Source organism: Bombus fervidus, chromosome 16 (assembly GCF_041682495.2).
Source record: "Bombus fervidus isolate BK054 chromosome 16, iyBomFerv1, whole genome shotgun sequence".
NCBI lineage: Eukaryota > Metazoa > Arthropoda > Insecta > Hymenoptera > Apidae > Bombus > Bombus fervidus.
In genome coordinates, this window is record NC_091532.1 from 5681555 (window position 1) to 5689218 (window position 7664).

The following is a 7664-nucleotide window of genomic DNA, read 5'->3' on the forward strand; positions in this document are numbered from 1 at the left end:
ATGTGTTTTACGGTGCTAGGTAAAATTTTGATTTTACGATGCCAGAGTTTTCTAGTTCTTTTTGAAAACGCTCCTTGACAAAGAGAAAGGATCCTTTGGAAAAATTTATCGGCGAGGGTAGAGCAAAGTACAAAGGATTTTAGTTATAACACAGGTAAAGTCCCCTTCGTCGATCTTTTGCCTAAACAGCACTTAAAGTACTTAGATATAGCACTTAGAGTACTTCAAAATGAACTTTGATTTATTGCTTTACTTCTGTATATTATGTTCAATGTTTTTCATTCTTTTCTTCTCCATCCTCGCCAATTGGAATTTTAATTATATCGATCAATAGAAAGAAATACGAAGAAGCGTTATGGTTCCATTGGCTTATTCGAACAGTAATTCTATTTGAATAAGAAATAGAAAACGAGGGAATTAATTACAAGAATTGTAATCGATTTCAATGTTCTTTCTCTACGTGTTAAAAATTGCAATCTTTTCATTCGAAAATGAATTATCCTTCTCTAACGTGAAATTATAAACGATGGCCATCAGCGTGATCGTTTTTTCACCTGTCGAATGTGATATAAAGTTTGGTGATGAAAGTTTCATGAATTTTACGAGCTTTTTGCTGATACAAAACCGCTGGACGAAGCTTCATTAATATTTTAGTGAACGAAAGCCGTGTTGGTTATTAAGTTCTAATAATTCAGTGTCCCCGATAAGGCAAGTAATGAATTAAACAGTCCACCCTGTGTAAGTGCCATTTGAAACACGGTGCATCGTGCCGACTAACAAGACGATTTGAATATACGAGCATCTAACTACCTCGGCCAATGTAGCTTTATAATTCAGTGACTTAAGAGCTTAATGAAACTGGTCATGATTCTACGATAACACTAATTAAAATTCATATCCGATAAAGTCTATATAGAATATAAGCCAAACAATACACTACATACTGCTTATGATTGTCATAAAAATTTCATTAAATCAACAATCTGTACGTAATGAAAAAATTAATAAGTTCTTGTGCTTCGTCGATTCTAAATAATTCATATTTTTCGCAATACGAGTTCCAACATCGTTGCAAAAAAAAGCTTACACTCGCTTCGACGTACATACGTTGTTATCTCATCATACGCGTTTACCTTCGCTATTTGATATTTGATATGAAATCAAAGAAAAATTATTATTGTAATGTGAACATCATAGATGATAAAATTTGTGATCGTATTACATTTTCGTAAACGATTTGGTATCAAAGAAAAATTCGTGTGAAATTTTAATACCAATAATTTTAGTAGTAGAATCATATTACATTTTCAAAAAACTATAGTATCTCTTACTTTACGTAATACAATTTTTTTTCTATGCTACGCGTACATATAATATAAATTCCCATAATTTAATTCAAAATTAAACCGGTGACCTAATATGTATAAAAGAAAATTATAAAATTCTCATACCATTGCAATAATGATTTTCGCGTAGAATAATGATGTACGTAGGAGTCGTGCTACATTTTCGAAGACCAAAGAAAGGAAATTGGATACGAAGAGCTGGAGAGGTAGGACCGAAGGAACGAACAAAGAAAAGTGAAAATAACGGTTGTAATTAATTTTTACGGGTCGGCCCTGTGGCGATTTTATCTGCGAATCGAGAACACGAGGCGGATGAAAGTTTCGCGAACGCTCGACCGCGAGTAAAGCGCGATATTTACTGCATCGAAGGCGGTCAGGTGAATTTGCTGTTTTAAATCTGACGGCCTTGCCACGGCCTACGAGTACTTACATATATACACGTAGATATAACGATCGTCTTGAACTTTAATCAAGTGAAAGTGCTATTCTGATCGACACCCAGGGTAATCGATTGTACCTTGAGGCTAAAATCCCTTTTCTTTTTTTTAATTATTATTCTCGGCTGAGATTTTGATATATATATGTATGTATCCTTGCAATAAGGATTTGGTATCTGTAAAATGTTTTATAGGATTTTTTTAAAGATTTTATCCTGATCTCAAGGAGTTCCAGAATTACGGTCGAGAAAATTAAGTCCGACAGTAAAACGGTCGAATCAAATGATCTTTAAGAGTTAATGTTTAATAATGTTAATTACAGAGATTTTTCTTTCTCAGATTGAAGATTATATTGCTTGTACCATTTCCTCACTGAGCTTCATACGTGTTCATTTTGATAATTGATCGTCATTTCTCTAAGCAAAAATTATATTACTGATTAATAATGTTACTTGGTATGAAATGTCAATATCAGCAACTATTGCCACAGATTAGTATAGTACGTTGAATTACTAATTACGCAAACGTAACAGATTGTTATGGTTAAAAAGATGAAAAGAAAGTAACGGTCCGCTAATGTACTAGATATTGATAAAAAGAAAATATTTAAAGAATCGGAAGGATCCCTATTGGTTGAGGTGATAAAAGTAACAGGAATACGACAAGATGTTTCACGGGAACCTGCAATTAAGCTATCTACAGGAAGTGTTATGCGATTAACATTTTAATCTGTAGAATTACTAACTTTCCAAACTAATTAAGAGAACGACTCGAAAGTAAAACGGGCCACGTTGAAAAATACAATCTATCTATTACATTTGAAAACAACCGAAGAAAAATATTACAAGTAGCATTTCTTGGTTTTTATAAGAAATCGAGCTTAAAATTCAGCGATATATCATCAAAAACTGTTTGGAATTAAATGCATATTTTTGCTAACCTTCTGAGTGTTTCAAAAATATTAATTGTTATACAATTAGTTATAGGTTATGACTATGACATATTACAATTTGCTATACTATTACTATAACGTTAATACTTTTAGAAAATTTCGTAGACTTTTAGTTTCTCACGTCTACTTAATGCCCAATTAACATAACCTCTAAATAAATAAAAACTTAGAAGAAGAAGAATAGAACAAATATATGTAATACGTAATGATTGGAAATCAAAGTCGACTTATTATATAGTTTATCGATATTTTTCATTCGACTAATTAACAGAAGCTCTTTCACAGACTAGTGTTTTTCTTGCTAAAGAGTACATCCGGTTACACGTCCACGAGTAAAACTGATGGTTGCTTCCTTTTCTTCTTTTTTTCTCGTTTTTTACGCTGCCTAAGAATGTGCAGCAGTAATACAGTGGAGAAACGACGAAAATAAAAGTGTAACAAAGGCACAAGTAAAAAGTCCATGCCATATCCGGTACTATACGACGACGTCTTAAATATTTGCGGGCAAAGAAGTTGTTAGATCGAGGCAATTAAAATGGCGGCTGAGAAAGAAAATTTATGATAAAAACGATCCTAATTATGATATACCTTGTTATAACATTTTAAAAGATTTAAAATGAAATTTATGTATAGTATAAAATGTAGAAGAGTTTCATATACTCCTTTAATAGCAAATTCGATCGATAAATTTGAATCCCTAGAAGTTAATTCGATCCACATGTGTTTGGGCTTCGGTGTCGTACGAGTCAAAACTGGCAAGTGTCCATTCACTATCTTTATTAAAAAAAGAAAAGGAATAGTTCGTGTTATTCGCCTTAAAAAAAGTAAATATCAATGAATTTTTCACAATCTTTTACATAACTTAAATTTTTAGAAAGTCTACGTCAAACCTAAGAAATCGTAGTGTATCGTTTGATATAACTATTACTATTACCATTGCAAGGTTAACCTATGTTTGTGTAATGATAATTTGCCTAATAATTCAACAATTGGAAAAGAAATTACATATATCGATTCATACTAAAAATATTACGCATCAAATAAATCGAAAAACTAGCATAGAGGTTAATTCATCTCTAGAATGACTTCATAACCTTAACGCCGCGCCGGTTCGCATGATCGCAACGTTTACCGAAACAATATCGTCGACGACGCGACTAATTCGCGAACGCGCGCGCATGGGCTACACCATAGAAATGAATAATTTCACAAAGCCGTTGACATGTCTCTTAATATAGCTTAACGAGTTTGATAGAGACGAGCCAAGATGAAGTTTTTCAAGAGGGAGAAGATTACATCGTTTCGATAACTTTACTATGCCAAGGTTACTACATATCTCGAAACGTGTGTTACAGCACAGAATGCAAATGTTCGTGGTATTCGAACCTTTTTCTTTCACGAATTCTTCCGCCTTCTGCGTATTATTATTCTCGCTGTGATGTTCCAGCACGCGCAACCACATCCATTGCTTAATTACAAGCCGTGCGGATTGTTTTTCTTCTATTCCGGTTGTGTAACGTACGTACAATGAGAACTTAATTAAGCATCGTGCACATGAGAAGCCCTTATCGCGTTACACGCACTTCAATTCCTACGTGTCAATTCACGAAAGTATTCGAATACATGTAAAAACCTTTCACGAATATTTTAATAATGTGTGTTATAGAAAACATTTTACGTGTAATGAGACTGGGCTATATAACTCTTTAGTATCGAATTAAGAGCAGTATTTATCCAACGTCTCATTATTCGTTGGTACTTCGAAATCTAAGAACAAGTTTCGTATAATTTTTCAATATTTTATATGGATTCTGACACGATGTCGTAAGCCGTAAACTATAGGATTAAGAAAGTTTAAATTTATCATCGCACTTTAACATATTCTTCTACTAAATGTGTATGATTGTAAGATAGATATCTTATTAAAATCTTCGAATTCAATGATACTATCCAAACATAAATGCAGTACGTAATAAATATAAACGAGATACCATGATTAAATGAATCTATAAGAATAAATCTCCCTTTTCATTTCAATACAACTTCTATCACATTATAATACAAATCATTTATTCTGTCTCTTAGCAAAAATACTCAGAGCGAACTGTAGTATCCACGCAAATTTTGAGGTTATCTATTGCGTTGAAAGGTTCGTGAAGATTTTCGAAGAAAAAGAATAGATTCCATGCGGTATCGCGTAATACACAGGGTTAAGTGCAATGAACTTTGCATACGAAATTGCATCGTAGTAATGGGCCACATAAATAAGCCTGTACGAACGTATTTACATGGTAGAATAGTTGATTCGCATATCACGATAAATATCGAGTATAGAGTAAACGAGAAACGGAGAAACAGCTGGAATATCGACTCTCACCTGAAACGACTCGTGCAAGGGGAAGTAACGGCGGTTATGTCAGGGAAACGACAATACCGATAATTCTCTGCTGGCACATCGTAGAGACTAGGAAAGCCCTTTTACATCCTCCGCCATTTACTGCACCGTTACACGCACACGCACGTTCACGACCAGACGACGAGTAATAGAAACACACAAGGAAAGAGCAACACGCGTTATTCTATTAACAACGAATCAACAATGAGAATTTACTTGTAGCAAGTCTTCATTAGTAAGCGTACTACTTATGTGGTTATGCGTAATACACACTGTTGAAAAAGATGATGTTAAAAGATTCATTTTGACTCGTTTCGCGCGCCTATCGTACTCGTGTGTAATTTTATTATGAATAGAAAACGAGAACTTGCTCGGGTACTAACAAGAAACGCACTTACATACATAGGTTAGGCGTAAGATACACTACTGAAAAAAATGATATGAAAAAGAGAACGGTTACTTTGACTTGTTTCGTACATCGTACACGATCGTACGCGACTGCAATTTTATTCAGAACGAATGCAAGACTGAAAACTTAGTTGGATACAAAGCGTACTTACACGGGTTGAACGTAATATACACTGTTGAAAAAAATCATGCGAAAAGGAGAACGGTCATTTTGATTGGTTTCGCGCGCCGATCGTACGCGAGTGCAAATAAGGCCACGTAAGGGGCACCGAAACGGCACTTGCATACTAACAAGAGGGAAGCTCCTCTTCCCTTACCTAGCGTGTATATTAATATACATTAAGCCGCGTGAATACGCGCGTTACAATGGGTGTGTATATGCGTTACGTACTTGCGTGAATATCACCACTCCCGAGGTTGAGGATCCCTGCCTAGCGAAACAGAGACAGGGAACACGACGATGAAGCGAGAAAAAGGTACTCTAGGTTCACCACGAAGAAAAACACACGTCTGCCGGAACGCGAGCCATGTTTGTCCCTGGCTAATTCACCGCGAGACTTGTAAACCAATACGGATATCTTGTTGACAGTTCTGCTGTGGCATCGCCTTCGTTCGTCTCCACAGACTTCACCGGGTTGCCCGCGAAATTAACCTTCATTTACGAACCCCCACAAAATACTGTTTCCACTACTTTCCTGTCAATCCGACCTGCCTAACCTGATCCTCGCGTCTTGACTGGGCAGAAGAATGAATACTACGCTTGTTATGCGCAACTACACTTGCGCAGGATTCTATCGGCTGCGCTAACCTATGGCGGGAACATTTCAATTTCAGTAAAAAAGTATTTAGGTTTTCCAGCAATTTAAAAAGTAGAACATTGCGTTAAATGGTAAGATGTATTTAATATTATATATAATTTTCGCAGGACTCTATCGGTTGCGCGATATATAGTCTATATGGGAACAATTCAATTCGAATAAAATGATAAATAATAAACTGATAAAATAAGATTTATTTTTCTTATTAATTCTACAAAGTAGAATATTAAATTAAATAGTAAGATTAATTTTTGTATAATAAGTTACATATATATAATTGTTATTATATTTTAGAAATAATATGATATAGATAATGTAACTGTTATTTTTTCTCTGATTGATTAGTGCTAGAAAAGCTAAAATTTTCGTGAATTAACGGTATTAATTTAATCATAAGTGCTGCTTCTACCTCGTGTGAATTTTCCACATTTAACATAGAAAAACAATTTTCCTTGAACTCAATGCTTGAACTATGTTTAATTACATTTGATAGAGCAATAGCAAGCACATGACATGATCTGTAATGGTTATCAAGTGTAATATAATTACTGTATAAAATGTTTTGGTTAATATGAACCATAAATTTTATATGGAAATTGAATTGCTGTAATAAAATTATTTCGTTCAATATAATATTCGTGAATTTTTCTCTGTCAGAGAAAATTAGTTTATCCTGTAACGTGTAAAGATAAAAGTTTATATAAATAGATGTATGAATGGCTTCACAATATAATATAAACACTTCAGTAAGCTAGTAATGTTAAAAAATAAATCAATATAATCTATAAAATATTACATACCTTAATTACAAAAGATAAGTAGGCTTTATGATAGAGGAAATTGATAAGATTTACGTTTTTCTTACTATGTACCAATGATAAACGATTAGACACGAAATATATATCTAGTGTTTCCTGAGAGTCGCTATATTCGTTCTGACTACATACTGTAGCAATTACTGAATTTTTAAAAACGGTGTTTGTGGTAATGAAGTTCCAAAATATTTCACGTGAAAATGATAAAACATCATTTATAGATTGTCCATAATTTGTGATTTGTATCGTATAATACATTGTATCATTTTTCACTAATGTAACATCTATATAACTGTATTTCACTTTCTCAAGTGAAGACCTGGTGTTCCATTCTTCGAAACATCTTAATATCTATTTTACATAAAATATAAAACTTAAGAAATTGTTTACGAATCGAAAATAATAAAAAGAATGTAACAAGGTTATATAATACATAAAAATTATGCTACTTTCAAAGGACACGAATTAAAACATTTAGTTAGCAAACCAACGA

The 7664-nt window shown here is 33.6% G+C and overlaps 1 protein-coding gene across 8 annotated transcripts in view; it reads right to left on the reverse strand.

The window, feature by feature from the left end:
* Cdgapr (GTPase-activating protein CdGAPr) overlaps positions 1–7664 on the reverse strand; it is a 43632-nt gene that overhangs the window by 31326 nt on the left and 4642 nt on the right. For 5 of the 8 annotated variants that reach the window (XM_072019578.1, XM_072019579.1, XM_072019577.1 and 2 more), the window contains exon 1: positions 5930–6409. The exons of 1 other annotated variant lie outside the window; for it this stretch is intronic. The gene's annotated coding sequence lies outside the window, so the exon portion shown is untranslated. Of the gene's footprint in view, positions 1–5112; positions 5621–5690; positions 5872–5929; positions 6410–7664 lie in introns of those variants that run through there. 2 more of the 8 variants (XM_072019572.1, XM_072019571.1) reach the window with 2 other exon arrangements.